The 17,956-nt window shown below is 36.2% G+C and overlaps 1 protein-coding gene across 2 annotated transcripts in view; it reads left to right on the top strand.

Moving 5' to 3' along the window:
- Positions 1–17,956, top strand: part of LRRC4C (leucine rich repeat containing 4C) — a 1,209,844-nt gene that overhangs the window by 301,752 nt on the left and 890,136 nt on the right. The window lies entirely within an intron of this gene.

Genomic DNA, 17,956 nt, shown 5'->3' with positions numbered 1-17,956 from the left:
TTTGTTAAATCAGCAGATACATATCAGACACCCAAACTACAAAGAAATATTTTATTAGAAGGTGTGCATATGGGGGCACCTGGGTGACTCAGTCGGTTAAGTGTGTAACTTCAGCTCAGGTTATGATCTCACAGTTCATGGGTTTGAACCCCGCGTCGGGCTCTGTGCTGACAGCTCAGAGCCTGGAGCCTGCTTCAGATTCTGTGTCTCCCTCTCTCTCTCTCTCTCTCTCTGCCCTTTTCTCACTCAAACTCTGTCTCTTTCTCTCTCTTTCTCAAAAATAAAAAAATAAAAATAAATTTTAAAAGGTGTGCATATGAAACTTACTGATGATAGTAAAACTGATTAAGATTCATTGTGTGTCTGGTGTGGGGGGTAAGTGGGCAGGGTACTGTAAAGGTCTCCACAAAAATATGAATGTCATTTGTGCCGCAGTAATTAGAGTAAAGGGTGCTTTTTTTTCTTTATCTGGATATATTATTTCTCTCTCTCACCTTGCTTTATTAGCAGGAGGATAAGTAATAAAATCATTTTACTCTAAATTACACTTTTACCAGAATAAAGTAAATCAGAGGACATACTCAAGAAACAATAGGGGAGATTTAGATTGCAGTTAGAGAAAATAATCTCTAGTTTTTGAAAAATAATTGAGCCCATGTTCAAAATATGGGATAATATCATTTTCTGATCAAAAAGTTATTTTGAGAACCTACTCTAAGCTTTCTCCTAGAGCTAAAGTTTGAGTAGGCATTATATCTTGTAGACAAATACTTGTATTATACTAGCAGTTTTTCCAAATAAGTGGAATGACATGAAAAAGAACATCATAATTAATTTTTCCTGAGTGTGTCAATGGAAAATGGCAAAAATGGCATTTGGGGTGGGAGGAGACTTGAAGTTCAAGCCTGATTTTGGTGGCCAGAGTAAGGAAAGAGTACTTTAGTCAGAGTGAAGGCTGCAAGCCATATCTAGATTGCCTCTGAGTGAATGATGCACTTAAGATATGTATAGTCTGTTATGAAATGTATAACTCCTGACTTTTAAGCCCTGTATAGACAAATACATTCTTTAGGGATGACTTAAATATATCCTTTTATGAAAGGAAGACGGGAAATTAACATCTGCTCTGTTGAAAAGAGGACACAGAGACATAGAAAATTATATGATTTTGTTAAAAACATTCAGTTGACCTCATCTTAGTTAAATTAAGAATCTCTAGGTGGTCAGGGTGATTTTTTAACTATGCTTAGTTTTTCCTGATTTTTCTCTTCACTTCTGATACTCCTTTATCTGCCAAGCACCCAAAGTTATAGAGTGCTAACTCCCTTCAACAAATTTCCATACTGGAATAAGGCCAACCTAGCAAAACTCTACCCATACCCCTTTTCTGTCCATCCCACATGTCTCCAGAAAGGCCCTTTTACCCCAAAGATTCTTTGAACTGGGATCAATTTTACCTTTCCGAGGGCTATGTTGAAATGACATCAAACAATGGAAGTTTGGTTCATCACTTAGGAATTTGTCCATGTATTCTTTTGGGATAAGACCAGGACCTGAGTTAGCAATGTCAGAGAGGGATGGAGATCTAGCTCATGCTGTGATGGTCTGACTTCATGGATAATAGTAACAGTTAGCATAATTATCACTGTGTGCTAGGCACTGGGCTGGCACATTTTGTATAGAATGCATCATTTAATCTTACAAAAACCCTGTGAGGTAAATGTCATTATTCCCACTTTACAGATAAGAAAAGACTCTGTGAAGGTCACAAAGTAGTAAGTGATGGCATTAGAATTCAAACAGCAACTCGAGGAGCTCTTTCACAGTGTGCTACACCTGCTATTGGCCAGAGAGCTTATCCAACACTAAGTTCTCTTGTTACTTCTTGGGTAGCTTACCCATGATGGGTAGTTCACAAGAAAATAAAGATGATCAAGATAATTTCTGATAACTTTGCATACAAATTTCAAAACAAAGCTTCCTAGACAGTACTGTCTATTAAGGGCTAATTCCATTCCTCACCCACCTAAGTCCACACCTCCAAATCAACTTTGTTATGTCATTTAATTTGTATTTCTTTAATAATAAATGATCTTAAGCATCTTTCATGGGCTTATTTTCCATCTGTACATGTTTTTTGGTGAAGTCTCTCATGCTTGGAACATCCAAGTACTTGTTGTGTCTAAAGTTGTAATAGTCTAAAGCCAATGCATCTGGAGGGTTAAACACTGAAAGATCTACTATGAACATCATGTATCTTTCATCTCAAGATTTTATTTCTCTGATTCTCTCCCAGACCAGGGGACAGGAGCAGCCAAACATGGAATAGATTGATATTCAAGCATAATATTGTTCCATCAATTTTACCAGCCAAACACTGGCCCTGATACATAGAGCTAAACAGTCCTTGCTTTTTATTTAGCTAAATGCATTCATAACCCTTTTGAAGGTATTTTTCTGAGTGAGAGCTCCTGTGAAGGATATAAGTGCTAAGGAATTCATCATTACCATCTAACTAATGATGACATCATTTAGGGAATTACAGTAAACCCCAGAGGGTTTATCTTGGTTAAAAAAAAAAAAAGAAAATACATAATCAGAAGATGACAAACACTGGAAAGATAATAACACACTAATTTCTGCAAAACACAAATTTATTCCCCTTAGGACAATTCCTAAGTAATTGTTTTAAAAGTTGAAATCACCCACGATCTGTGACACAGAATAAAATAAGGGTCTGCATGGGACCACACAATCTTCAATTTGATGAATTCATTTTCAATCATGATCTAATGGAAATTTTAGAGTTAATGAATTTGTCTTATGGAATTTCCCTTCCACAGATGAAAAGATTGTCCCCAAGGATCAACTTGCTATATGGCCTTGGGCTAGTCATGTAATAGATTGCCATATAATGCCTGGCTATCGTTTTTGTTTGATTTTTTTCCTCCTAAAGACAGGACTCTTTCAAATGCATTACTTGAGGGAAAGAAAGAAAAAAAAAGTCTTTTTACAAGACTGGTTCATCTACTATGGAAGGATGAATTTTTGAAGGCAGCAGGTGTATTCCAGGATTTAGCACATAGCTTGTTTCAGATCAGGTACTGTTAAATATTTAAGTGAATAAGCTGAGGAAATCCAATGGTCAGGTTTCTTAATCATATCCTTCCTTTGCTCATGTAAACAATGCAAAGAATCAGAGTAGTGGAATTACTGGGTTCATTGCTTTTCTCTTTAGCAGCAGACACCTTATTAAAAAGGAATTCTAGATTCAGTAAAGGAAATTGTTCACCGATGTTTAGAGCAAAATGTTGCCTGCAGTTAGAAGGGAATGAGTCTGTGTCATCCATAAGCAGTCTGGTCAATTAAGCACCTGACTCCGGGGTGGACTGATGGAGCTCTTAACCTTGAGACTTGATAAGGAAATATTATGTTTGGTGGTTAAGTTAATAAAGAAGAAAGTTAAATGACCCAGGCTAAGGCCAACAATGAGCATATTTTTCATTCATTCATTTAATGAATATTTAATATGAGACCACAATTTGATGGATGCTGGGGGTATATAAAAATATAGAACATCTTGTCTCAAAAAGATCGTATCCTATTAGACAGGACAGTATCATAAATTATTAATTATAATAAGTTATAATTTTGTAACGTTGTTTTTTCTAAAGTCTTGTGATATACAGAGGAGGAAGCATTTTGTTGTTTTCTTGTTTGTGAAGAATATAGATTTAAAGAATACTCTCAAAAGATGTGTTATTGGACTGTGGTCTTCAAGGATGACCAGACTTTAAAAACAATTCTTTTATAATGTTTATTTATTTTTGAGAGAGACAGAGACAGAGCATGAGTGGGGGAGGGGCAGAGAGAGAGAGGGAGGCTCTAGGTTCTGAGCTGTCAGTGCAGAACCTGACATGGGACTGGAACTCACGAACCATGAGATCATGACTTGAGCCAAAGTCGGACGCTTAATTGACTGAGCCACCCAGGTGCCCCAGGATGACCAGAATTTTTGCCAGTAAAAGAAAGAGAAGGCTTCGTTCAGGATTAAACTTTCTGATGTTTTTCATTCACTTAAATTTTCTAAATGTTGTAATTTTTAGTGAAACAGAGATGACATATTGAAACATTCAGTTAACGCCAACTCTGTGCCAAAGACTGTGCTAGGTAAAGGGCTTGCAGTGATCAAAGTACTGTCCCTGTGTGTATAGACACATGTACAGTCCAGAAACAGAAGAGGTGATGGACAAGAAGAATTACTATAGAACCAGGTCAACAATTTTGTGTGTGTGTGTGTGTGTGTGTGTGTGTGTGTGTGTGTGTAAAGGGTTCAATAGTAAGTATTTTAGGGTTTGGAGCTATAACAGTTTTAGGAGGAACGATTTAATTCTGTCATTGTAGCATGAAAGAATTTGTAGATAATACATAATGAATGGATGACTGTTTTCCAATAAAACATTATTTACAAAAATGAGCAGCAGGCAAGATTTGGACCATAGACTGTAGCTTGACAGTCCTTGAAATAGAATGTAATAATTTCATGATAGAGGCAAGAAGGGAGGAAAATTTGATTACTAATTATGAGTATTAAAAAAACCTAAGTACCCAGTAGATAAGAACTCATCAGCTTTGTCACCCTAAATAAAGAGGTAACCTGAGGCAAGCTCAAATAATTAGAAATTGAATTTATTTGGGAATACCAGAGGAATTGCAAATCAGGAAATATATGGTGTATAGTAAGTTTCAGGCAAATCCTTTGAGGATTTAGGTGGGTGGGCTGTATATATGGGTAAGGCTGCAAAAGAGAGAGGTCCGTCCAGAGTCCAAGCAATTAGTTCGTTGGCCTGAGGATGGGGAATGATTCTTGGTAGATGTTCATTGGTAAGGAAATAAGCCTCTCTTGTATAAGTCAAACATTTAATGGAAATGCATCTCTCAGTTTTTAAGTTATGTTTTTCTGAGGCACATGCAGGAGATTTTCCATTTCATAACCTCTGGCTCCATTTTAGATTGAAATCCTTTTACACTTTCACTAATAAAGAAATTCAAATGTAAACATCCTTGTGATGTTAGTTTTTGCTCGTCAGATGAGTAAAAGGTTCAAAAGTGCGTCAATGACAGAAATTGGCAAAAGTGTCTAAATGTGTGCAATTCGTTGTGAGAACCATGTGGCAAAAGGTAAATAAAACTTTTATCATGTGTAGAGCACTTGCTATGACTGTACACTTTGCTCAATACGTTTTTATCCCTTTAGGTCTTATAATCATTATGTGGGCGATGTTATTACCAGTATTGCATCAAAGAGGAAATTGTAATTCCAAGTTGCTAATAAGTTGCTCGCTTAGTAAGCATCAGAGACAGGATTTGAACCTAGGCAATCTGCCTCTAGTCTTCGCCTTCAACACATTGTAACATACTAGCCCCATGTTAGCAAAATTTAATGTGTGCACTCTTTATATTTCAGTGACTATACAGCCGGAAGTTTATCCAGAGAAAATATGACAAGTGCACATGATTTAAGTGTAAAGAATTAGAAACTCTAAACTCCAGAAATGAAGAATTGGGTAACCAAAATTCTTTGGTTTCATTTTATTTCATTCATATTATTAATAAAGTTTTGAAACCGGTGAGATAGAGCTATGGCTATAGACATGAGAAGAGGACTGTGTTATAGTTTGAATAACAAAGCAGGGTATCTATTAATTTGTGTTACATGACCCTATATATTTATTTCCATTTATGTAACATATTTATATTATCTATCTATCTATCTATCTATCTATCTTTATTAATGTATGGATACACTGGAAAGACTTAAGAGATATGCAACAAATTCATGACACTGCTTATACAGTGGTTGTGGGGTACATATATGACTCTATACATGTCTGGATATTTATTTAAGCAGACATGCCTGAATGATTTTTTTTGTTACTAGTTAAGGATAGTTCTGTTTTGGAGGGAAATTATGAATAAGCTCTTTGTTTCCTTTTTGTGTTATTTCTTTGGACTCTGAACTGGTGTCTGGAGTTTTGTCCTCTGTTGAACCACATTTCAATGCCCATTTGCTGCTTTGGGGCTACCTTGGAAAGCAATCACTGTGTACCTTTGCTTACAGCCATTCTATTCCCAGCTGAAAGAGAAAGCAGAGCAGTCTGAACATTACACTCCATCTTGAGCAGCTCTGGTTTATGGTTTCATTCACTTTTGTTCAACATCATTTCCATCTTCCCTTATGCCTCAGTGGGATATAGGTGAGGCGATAAAGTTGAAACGTCCCTGGGTGTCCTCTGGTTTGGAAATAGTGATGATTGCAAGTGACATTGAGCAAGTGGCATCCTTTTAGATTTCTTATGCTTGCAAATTCTAGAAAGTATGCTTATTGAACTCAAAAAATGTTTCAAACAAGTTAATAATTCATTTGGCAATGCTAGGAGTGATGTCTGCAAGCTAACCTTAACCAGGGTATGCTAGAATAACCTGAAAAGGGCACATTACATATGAGGTACAAAGACTAGTCTTGCCTCTCAACTAGTGCTTCTTAACCTTGTCACATTTGTAACAACTAGAAAAATTTTAACACATTTGAATGGTTCCATACCCATAGAGTTGGATTTCATTAATCTGGTGAAGGATGCAGATTAATGACGTTATGACTTAAACATTTCCCAGGTAATCATAGTGTGTAGTTGGGGATTACCTTTAGGTAATTTTATTTTGGGGATTACCTTTAGGGTGCTATATTTTAGAGAACAGATCTCCTAACTTCCTGATGGGTTTATATCTCATCTTCAGCACTGGAAACATCCCTGGAGGTGCCTCTGTTTGTAGTGTTTTCAATCTATTCACTTTTGTTTGAATTCAATAAAACATTGAATGCTAACATTGAAGGTTAGCAGCCCTTCTTTTTAATTTTTGTTTAGTTACGTATTTATCAGAGCATGCTTTATTCCCAAAAGAAGTTAAGGTCACATACGTACTTATATTATTGCAGAGTTGGTGGCATTCCTGATCCTTTAATTTAAGTTGTTACTTATTAGTTCTGAAAAATCTATTATTTAAAAGGGATGCCTCCCTATTGATCAGATATGACATGCATTCTATTTTTTTTTGAATTTTGCATCTATTTTTATCGCCTTTGTCGGTTCAGACTCAGAGTCATTTAAACCTGTTATTATTTCACATTGGCTTCAGAGATATTATGGTATTGTCAATGACACAACAACCTTTCTTCTTTATCTACGACTTTTTCCTCTGTCTCCCCTCTTCCTGCAACCAAAATAAAAAGTCTAAGGTAGGAATAAGAAAAGAATAGGTCTTAAATTTTTTGAAACACAAAAATATAAATTATCCTTATAAAAAAGATCTATTTTATTATTCTACCAATAATAAGAACATATTTCATGGCTTCTGAAATAAATGACACAAAACTCTGCTTTTCTGTACTGTAAATGGGGAAATGCTTGTTTTTGTGAAACTATATTTGTATAAGACATTACCATAGTAGCTTAGCACTTTGACAAGCACATGATTTTAACACAAAATAGCTGCAGCTCTCCAAGTTCAATTTTAATGTCTTTTACATCAAAACATGGCACTTTGATTGATTTTCATTTGTGAGCCATTTTTTTTTGTTATCAGAGGTAATCCAGAGTTTATCAAGAATACCCACGCAATCTTTCTGCAGTTAATCTTTATGAGTATGCACAGAGCTCAACAGCATATTGGAATCTCATTCCAAAGAATAGAAGGTCTCTGTCTCATTCTAACAAAGATGCAGTCAGCAAGTTCGTAAGAACATCTCTAGGAACCACTAAACTGTTGGTGCCTAAAGAGTAGCTCCCAGACCAACAGCATCAACATCAACTAGAAACTCATTAGAAATGCAAATTCTTGAGCAACATCCTAAACCTACTAAATTGAAAACTCAGAGAGTGGGTACCAGTACCTTAGCTTTTAACCCTCTGAGTGATTCTACTATATTGCTTTTCTCTAGACTACAGGCTCCCTGAAGACAGGAGTCATGCCTGCCCCATCTCTCCTGTATCCTCAATGTCTAGCAGAAAGAGGGAATTGATGAATAAATGGAATAACCTATATGCCATCACAGTAGTTGCAAAACTAACAGCAGGAAAATGCTGGCTGATACCTGTAAGATTTAAGATGGCAAGAAATAAGGAATGAGCTAATTTGGGGCTTTCCATGAATGTTAGTTCTACAGGTAAACCAAAGAATGATGTAAGGTCTATTATTTGTTATCAAATGCTTTTATCTTTTGTAAATCTTGCCTTAAGCGGTATTATTTTAAGGAATGATTCGTATTGATATTAATAAATAGACTAATCATTAACAACTAATATTTGACTTGATATTGGACTGAAACCATGGCCAATGAGTTAACTCATTTTCCAATAACATATTTGATTATGCAGAGATACATTGAAATTATTGTCATTTAGCTGAATGATATAGGTAGGTTGAGGACGTAGGTTATATTTTTCAAACTTTTTTTTTTGCTTTTTAAGTAATTGGATCCTTTTCCTTAAGTTAAATTTTGCCCAGAAGCTTTATATATTAAATAGTTAAAACAGTGGCTCTGCTCAGAGCACGGTGAGGATATTGCTAGGACTCTCTAGTTGGCTTTATTGGAGACTTTATATGGTCTTGGCTTGGAGTCTGGGGTCATTAAAGATGAAAGAAACATACTTTAAAATACCTTATAGTACAAAAACACTTTCTGACCTGTGCAGTTTCAGTTGGCATTTATACAATGCTTTATACGTTGCAAAGCATTTTTGCTTTGAAATCACTTTTAACTGTTGCTGATAACCAATGGTTCATGTCAATTGTGACCCTACTAGGCCTACTTTTAGAAATATGGATATCATAGATAGTATTCCTGATAACTTTCAGAGCCTTAATGTACCAATGATAGAAATACGTTGTTGGGGTTTTTCCCTCAATTTTTCTATCCCCCAACAACTAATGGAAGAACATATTGCCTGGACATTTTCCTACCTAGTTAATTCCTTAGTAGTTTCTTTTGTGTCAAATAAAATGCAAACCCTCAGGTAAGGAAAGACTTTAGGGAGAGGAAGGGCATACTAGAGGGAAAGTGCTCAGACAATGAGCTCTGCAGGCATCTCAAAGTTAAGCAGAAAGATGCTTTTCTTTTACAGGAAGGAGTAAACAAGGCTATAAAGAACTAGGTGGGGGATAGGTGATGAATGAGGTGAACAGGTGAAGGTAGCCTGCTCAGACAGGAAATCACGGAATAGTTTATCCTGAAGTGGGCCTATTCTTGGCAGTGGTTGTTAAAGAAAGTTGTGTGCTGACTCAGTCTGAAGGTGGACCAACGTTCAGGGAACCCAGGGAAGGAGAAAATCTTAAGCAAAGTTTGGTTAACAAACATTTTGTTCCAATTGATCAGTATTGACAAAACTGTTCAGCTAATCATTTATGAGGCAAAAAAAAAGTAAGTTGGAGAATCTGTGTCTGACTTTGTCATAGGTTAACATTAGGGCATCCTTGAATCTTATCTACAACTTGTGGAGAAGGGTACTTCTGTAGAGTAAGGTGTTTCCAAGAACACAAAAAGGATGGAAGATGAGATTTCTTAACCATCACTGTTTTCTAGGATCACAGGGCTTGGGTAAAATTTAACATTGCTATCTGTTATATACATCATCTTCCTTACTCCTAATTAAGTGAAAGTAGTCGGGTTTTTGTTTTGTTTTGTTTTGTTTTGCCATTTTATAAAAAGGCTGAAGATTAAACAATATGCTTGATATCACAATATCACATTTACATCCAGAATCTGAATGTTCTTATCTGAAATTGGGGCTGGTTTCACTCAACTATAATATTATGGAAAACACTGAGATAAGTGAGATGGCCAAAGGGTCATCTCAAAAATCTGGAGCTTGGAACTGCCTAAATCAGAAAACACTTCTCTAGAACAAGGTCACTTGAACTATGCTTCCCTTAGTCCCACTGCCCCAGCCGGCCCCAGCAAACACAGTCATCAATATAGCCAAAGGGGAGGCTGCTGACACTATCCCCACCTGCTCTAAGCAAAGCTACTTTGCTTTAACTGTTTGGATATTCCAAGTGTCTGTCTAAAACTTCAATTAAAGAAAGGGATCCAACTATTCAAAACCTTTTTGCAAACTATTAACTTAAGGCTTCACTCTGACCCAAAACATTTCTTAGACTAACTTGAGGATTCTGCTAGCTAGGGTCCCAAATTCTAGAGGTTTAATGGACTTTTTGGTGCTTGGATAACCTATTGATCAAAACTCAATTTCCTAGGTCTACTTTCATTTATTCCTAAAGTTAAACTTTCTTACTTGCCTATATTTCTTCAATCCCCTCATTATCATTGCCATACATGTATCTCCATCTTTCCATTCTTCTCCTGGCCATTATACTGTATAGATACCTCCCACCTGAGTCAGAAGGTTCTAGAATACTGTGTCCCAGAGAACAAATGCTGCCATGTCATTACAGATATGAGCAAGTATATTATGTAAATAAAGGCAAAGCTTCATTGACAAAATTTATATTGCATGAAAGTACGTTACTATGAATTAGTTCTACCTCTGTAACCATTGTTCTCACTGGTTGTTATTCTTAAAGATAGAGTTGATTCCATCTATTAAATCTTGTTTATGTAATTATTTTTTGCTTAGTTTCAGAAATAGGTTTTATGCGCTCAACCAAATACAAAAGTAGCGTATTATATATGACTTTGGACCAAGCCTGCCTTTTCAGAAGATAAATGCAGCTGTTGCATACTCTTTCTTAAAACAAAATAAGCAAACCAGTCCCAAATAGCTTCTTAACATAATCAGATGTAGAAGGATTCATTTACATCTAACTTGGCTTTTAGAAGGAAGCAAAGTGTTCTCAAGATTTAGAAGCTTTCTCTAAAAATGTTCTTTGTTTTGTTTTAAAAGGAAGTTTAATTACAAAGAAAAGCTCTAGTCCTCCCTTGGGGAATAGTATTTTTATAATGATAATAGTCTTTTCTTGTAGTAATTCTTTTATGGATAAAGAATGCTTGTATTTGAAACCCATTGGAACTTATTGAAATGCATATGTCCCCAGTGGGTTTTCAGAATATCTATTTAGGGAGGAAGATTGATACAATCATGAGAACTGACATCTGGTACAATTGGATATTTATGGTTTAGGCTTCACAGAGGTCTTTTTAAAATGACTTCTAGAGATTGCTGTATACATATTTTGTTTACAGGAATATCAGAAATCTCAGATATCATTTGCATGTCCTATTTAACCAGATTTCTTTGTTTTTTCAATTTTTCTTGAAAGTTTGTTTATTTTGAGAGACAGAGACAGAGAGAAAGAGAAACAGCACACACAGGAGCTGGGGAGGGGCAGAGAGACACATGAGAGAATCTTAAGCAGCCTCCACACCCAGCACAGAGACCTACTTGGGGTTCAGATTCACAAATCATGAGATCATGACCTGAACTGAAATCAAGAGTTGGATCCTTAACCAACTGAGCCACCCAGGTGCCCCTAGATCTCTTTTTCAATATTCAAATCAGATGATGTAGAGCTCCCCATTGCTTTATGATGTAAGTCCACCATGCTTTCAAAGTTTCTCACCTGCAGTAATTGCACTGCTGACCACTCACCATCTGTTTCTCCCTGTGGTGTCCCACCACGGTCAGTGCCCACATCCACCTACAAACAGAACCATTGGTAGGTACCTAGTTTATTTATCTTGTTTCTTCCACATGGTTTCAAGAGTCACCTTTTATCTGAACAGCTCTGATGATATATTTTGGTTGTAGTTAATTTAAATCTCAAAATGCCCACCCAGTAGCACCCTCTCTTCCGTGTCATTAACAATGGGAAATACACTCTTTTCAGCTATTCCAGGACTCAAGTGAAGTCATTGTCTCCTTAGAGTTGTGGGTGGAGATGAACAGAAAATGACTTAAAAGCGTGTGAGTGATCAGGGAGAAACAGTTTTTGTGCCATGGATGTTGTTAAAAATGATGGCCATATAATACAGAATATGATTATTTCCTTAAAATGTGTAATATTGTATGTGATACTAGTTTTAAGTATATGGTCATTTCCCTCATCCATCCTGGGTATGCAAGGTTTTTGGAAGAAGGAATTCAATTTGTGATGGTCCCTTTAAAGAGCTCCTTAAGACTGCCAATTAAATGGGGCACTTGGGTGGCTCAGTTGGTTAAGCCTCCGACTTCGGCTCAGGTCATGATCTCATAGTTTTTGAGTTCGACCCCTATGTTGGGCTCTGTGCTGACTGCTCAGAGCCTGAAGCCTGGTCGGTTTCTGTGTCTCTTTCTCTCTCTGCCCCTCCCACACTTGTGCTTTGTCTCTCAAAAATAAATAAATGTAAAAAAAATTATAAAGACTATCAATTAAAACCAGATTTTTTTTAGTTTTTAATTTTATTATAATTATTTATTTTTGAGAGAGAGAGAGAGAGAGAGAGAGAGAGAGAGAGAGAGCATGAGATCATGACCTGAGCTGAAGTCAGAGGCTTAACTGACTGAGCCACCCAGGCTCACCTATTATGACACAAAATGAATCCAGCCAATGGTGCACTCAAAAGTAGAGCACTGGCTTGTGGCAGAGCATGCTAGTGTTGAAGCAACAATAATTCCTGATAGACAATGCATAATGCAAATTGCTATATCTAGGAACTAAGCTGAATCAATAGTTGCATTGTGGGGAAGAGAGAAATATGCAAAATCAGGAACCAGAAAGGCAACCTGGGTCCAAAAAGAAATGGGATGATGTGACAAGAATTTCATCCAAAACCAGAAGCCAGGATAGAAAAGGGCTCCCTGTCCAAGTAAGTTGTTCTTCAAATAAGTACGTTTTCATTTCAAACTTTAAATTTGAGTAACAGTTGTCAGAAAGACAACATTAAAACACAGGGATGAAAAATGTCATACTTACCATCTTTCAAATGTGCCCTGTTGCCTTGGAATACAGTCAGGATACCTAAGATATCATTTAACATACTTTTTAGAACTTGTATATTCCCTACTCTTCTAACTGCATGTATGGCATTCCCCACCCCTTTTAGTTGTCTGTACAATCTAGACGGAGTTGCTATCCTGCAATGTAACATGAATTTTACTTCTGGTCCTTTGCACATAGTGGGTGTGTGCGTGTGTGTGCGTGTATGTGTGTGTGTGTATCTTTTTCCTTTTTCCCTTTTCCATTTCCTCTTCCTCTTTTTTAAAATTATTTTTGTCAGCCTGGACCACTCTAGAACACCTCTACGTAGAGTCCCCAACCTAGAAATGTATTTCCAGTGCTTGGGAGAGAGGCCAAGAAATCATAAATCATCTTATTTCTTTATCTGTTTACTCTGGATGGTTTCACTCATTAAATTGTAACTCCATAAAAGCAAAGGAAGAGTCTGTGTTGTTCTTTATTGTATATCTACTTCCTAGAATACTATCTGGTACATCAGCAGGCACACTACAAGTATTTGTTGAATAAGTGAATACATGGGTGAATGGTATATTAATGGATGAATAAATGGATTGGTGGATGAATGGATGGTGTATGCAACAAATGGTTATTTTTTTACATGTTAGATGAAAGCTTAAAATTGAATCTGCTGCAAAGGGCATGCACTCATTGAATCAAATCTAATACTTCTGATTATATGGTTGATATTGTAGCCAGAATGTTTCTTGACTTTTTTATATAAAAATGATTCTATCTCTGGAGCTTAAAGAGGCACTAAATGTTTCTGAGTAATTAGAAGTCTATTGGTATCACTCTCTAAACATTCGTAGAGCAGTAGAAGGAAGACCTATATGCTAGTAATTTTATTGAGTATCTATTATGTGTCAGGAACTGCTTACAGAGTTTAATAAATAATCTTCTTGTTATCATGAAGCATATATTATTAGTATTATTACTTTAATTCTATATATAACACTTATGTATGTGTTATCTGTGTGCATCAAAATATAGTGCCACTGGGATTGAAGTTATCTCCTAGAAAGTACAAATGATGTTAAAATATTTCAAGTGTTTGACTTGTATTTTCAGACTCATTAAAGGAATAGTTAATTGACAACTCTACTTGTTAATATTAATTTCTTTTTTCTTTATTCCATATACCTTGTATACACCCAAATGTCTCATTCTTTCTCTTCTCTTTGTCTTGTGGCTAAATTTCATGTTCTTTCTGTATCATTTCTATTTCTTAGTGCTTTGCCCTTCCCCCTTTCTGTGATCACAAAGGCCCAAAAGAAACTGCCAGTCCAAACAGAAAAGGGACATAGGCAAGAGTTTGCAAAATGAGACATTTTTAGCAGGTTGAAAGAAAGGAAAAGCTATTTTCTTTTCTGTCACACAGAGATAAAGAAGTTACAATTCTTACAGTCACTTGTACATGTTAATGAGCCGCAGAGTATGATTGGAATCAGTAGTACATTTGTGTATGTGTGCATATGCATGCACATGCATGATGGAAAACTGTTTTTCATATATCTCAGTGAGTCATTGATTTATTGATTTTCATGGTGAGATAATTTTATCTCCACCACACTAACTTTTGAATGACAAGACATGCGTTACTGAATGGAATGGACTGACGTGTTCATGGCAGTTTGTTGATTTTGTTGTTATTGTTTGGCTGGAGGATCTTTCTTTTTTACCCAACTGTTAGGGGTTGCATTTTAGTCCCTCCAAAAGAGAAGTTGAAGTACTAACACCCACTTCCTCAGAATGTGACCTTTATTGGGAGGACTACTGCAGATGTTATTAGTTGAGATGAGATCATACTGGATTAGTGACTGGTGATCTTGTAAGAAGAGGCAAGGAAAGATCCTCTCCTCAGAGCATCAGAACATAACCCTTTCAACACCTCGACTTTGAACTTCCAGCCTCCAGAATTATGAGATTAAAAAGTTTATGTTGTTTTAAAATAGTCAATTTGTGGTACTTTGTTACAGTAGCTCTGGGGAACTAATATACTAGTTTTTAAGATGAATAACTTTGGGACATTATTGACAGTCCAAGGAGGAGATCTGAGGATGAGTACTAGGATGAACCCATTCAAGAGGACTGTAAAATACTTCTCAAAAGATCGGAAATTTTAGCTCCGTTGAAGTTGGTCCTTCGTTGGTTTCCTGTCTGTTTAGCTGTTCTCTAAGCTTTTTGGAAACCGCTGCTCTGCAATGGTTGGCTGTCAACCTTGGAAGGGTAGTGTTGCAACAGATGAGGGAGCCCAAAGGGGAAGATACATTAGTCAAGGGTCATGGAGCTGGCCTTAATCTTTCACAATTTTTGTCCCAGGTCACATTTAAGAGATAAAAAGCCGTAGTCTTTTGCTTTTAAGTGTGTTTAGTTTTCTTTCTTATCTCCCAGAGACTTTGTGAGATTAAGTAGCAGATACCTAAAAATTATTTTAGGCCCTCACCTACCTAAAGGAAAAAGATAGCATTGTTATCTTCTGAAGGAGGTACATTAAAAATTGTGATCTTAATCACATATGTACTTTTTCTCTTGTCAATCTAATCTTTGGATTAGAACTTGAAAGTCAGGCATCTTTTACTTTGAAAATAAATTATTGGCATTCTCATATGTATTTCAGGAACTAACAATAGTGCTGTTATTTGCACTCTGCTTCTACCCACTCTCCTTTTTGTATTTGCTTATAGCTATTAATAGAATAATTGCTTAATAAAAGGAGATAAATTCAAGTTATGAAAATTGAGCAGCTTTCTTTAAAAATATCAAGACACATGTGAGCATAAAATTAAAACATACTCTTGGTATAAAATTTGAATAAAATAAACAGGGAAGGAAACAAACCACCCACAGTTGCTCTACATGTTTGTCTTTTAATTTCCACTATTTTCCCACTAAAGTTTAATAGTTATGCTTAAACTGTAGTTTCAATTGTGTGTCTTGCTTTTTTTTTCACTTGTCATTATAAAACATTTTTTCCCTTATACAAAAGACTCCTTGTAAGCAGCATCTTAAATGACTGCATAATATCCCTTCATTAGAGTATATCAGTTTATTTGCTGTTTCAGCAAATTCCTTTTAATAGTAACTTAAAAATTAAAAACAACAACAACCTTAGAAATTACCTATTTCAAATATATTAAACTGCAAGGTAAGATATACGATGAATGAACACCCGTGTTTAAAATTTGTCTACTTCTTGGGAATATTTTGTATAAGTCTTCCCATTATCCCTTGTTTCTCCAAGGCTCAGTACTCACAGAGAGCTGGCCTGGAGATATGATAATGATATTATCATATCGCCTTCTTCATGCCAGATTTTGTGGAGCATACCAAGGTAATTCAGTTACAACACCTGCATTCCAAGAACTTAATAGCAAAATATGCAGAACAATAACTATAATTCAAAGGAGGAAAGATTATCCTAAAATTCACATGGACAAATGTTGCTGTAGTTCAAATAGGGGAAATACTTCAGGTAAAAGCATCCAAGAACTGAACATGGAGAAGGTAGAATTTGAGTTGGAACTTATGGTTAGTATGCTTAAAAGACTTGTAAATTTGAGTGGGCTGGTGGAGAGAAGGCTGTAGGAAGCAAAGGTCAGACTGTTATTTTTAATGGAGAATAAGAAGTGTAGCATATCTCCTTTAACCAGCCTCAAGTAGCTGAATTACCAATGTCTGCCCTCATTTCTGTAAGGTATTATTCTGATGCTCATGGCATATTGAACTCTTGGGCTGCTGAGCAAGTCTGCAACATATTTGTACATTTTTGCTTCTGCAAATTGTGTGCTTAACAGGAGTCATTTGCTTTTGTTCCTAAAACTTCTCATGGCAATGTTTCTTGTTATTATAAATATATAGTAATTTAAGAGTGTGTCAGCCAAAGAAAGAGAACAAAAAGAAAGGTGGTTATTTTTTTTTCTGTGAATGTTAATAAGTCAATGCATTGAATCACTTAAAATGACAACAGAACTTGTGGTTGGAGAAGTCAAATATAAAAGTTTGGAGGAAATTTTTAAACTGTAAAAGGGTTGTGCATTCAAACTGCTACATAGGTATCTCTAAGAACTTACTCCATTCTAAGTAAAATAAAACTAGAAAAATGTGTGATTTATACAGTTTATTAATGCATAGTAAGAGAGGGAGGGACAGAGGGAGGAGGAGAAAAAGAAAGAAAAAGAGAGCAAAGAAAGAAGGAAGGAAGGAAGGAAGGGGAAGAAACAGCCTAGGCTTTACATGAAATTACTGACAAATGAATGTATATTTATGCATTTTTTCTTGGATCAAAATGTTTTAAAATTGTGTATTTTAATTAGCCTGCTTTTTTTTTTATTTTTTTTAAATTTTTTTTTCAACATTTTTAATTTATTTTTGGGACAGAGAGAGACAGAGCATAAACGGGGGAGGGGCAGAGAGAGAGGGAGACACAGAATCGGAAACAGGCTCCAGGCTCCGAGCCATCAGCCCAGAGCCTGACGCGGGGCTCGAACTCACGGACCGCGAGATCGTGACCTGGCTGAAGTCGGACGCTTAACCGACTGCGCCACCCAGGCGCCCCTAGCCTGCTTTTTAAGTAATTGCCCAATCAAAGATGAAAATTAAATACATACTGAGTAAAGAAAAAAATGAATGGATCATGTAAAGATATGAATTACAGACTAAGAAACTTGAACTTTATTTTGGGGGTACTTGGAAGGTATTGACTGATTGGGGACCAAGTAGTGGCATGACAAAAGAATATCATTCTGCATGAAGAATCATCTGGCAATCTTGTTCTAGATGAATTGGAAGTGTCAGAGATTAGAGGTGGGGAGAATAGTGAAGAGTTTGATAAAATTGGGCAAGTAAGTCTTAACTATGACCTGGATTACTGGTAGTCAGAATGAGGACAAGAACGGATGGGTTCAGGTAGAACACAGGACTTAGATGTAGTGCGAATGAAATG

The sequence above is a fragment of the Prionailurus bengalensis genome, chromosome D1, assembly GCF_016509475.1.
Source record: "Prionailurus bengalensis isolate Pbe53 chromosome D1, Fcat_Pben_1.1_paternal_pri, whole genome shotgun sequence".
Lineage (NCBI taxonomy): Eukaryota > Metazoa > Chordata > Mammalia > Carnivora > Felidae > Prionailurus > Prionailurus bengalensis.
The sequence above is the reverse complement of the archived record's forward strand: the minus strand, read 5'-3'. Positions and strand labels throughout refer to the sequence as shown.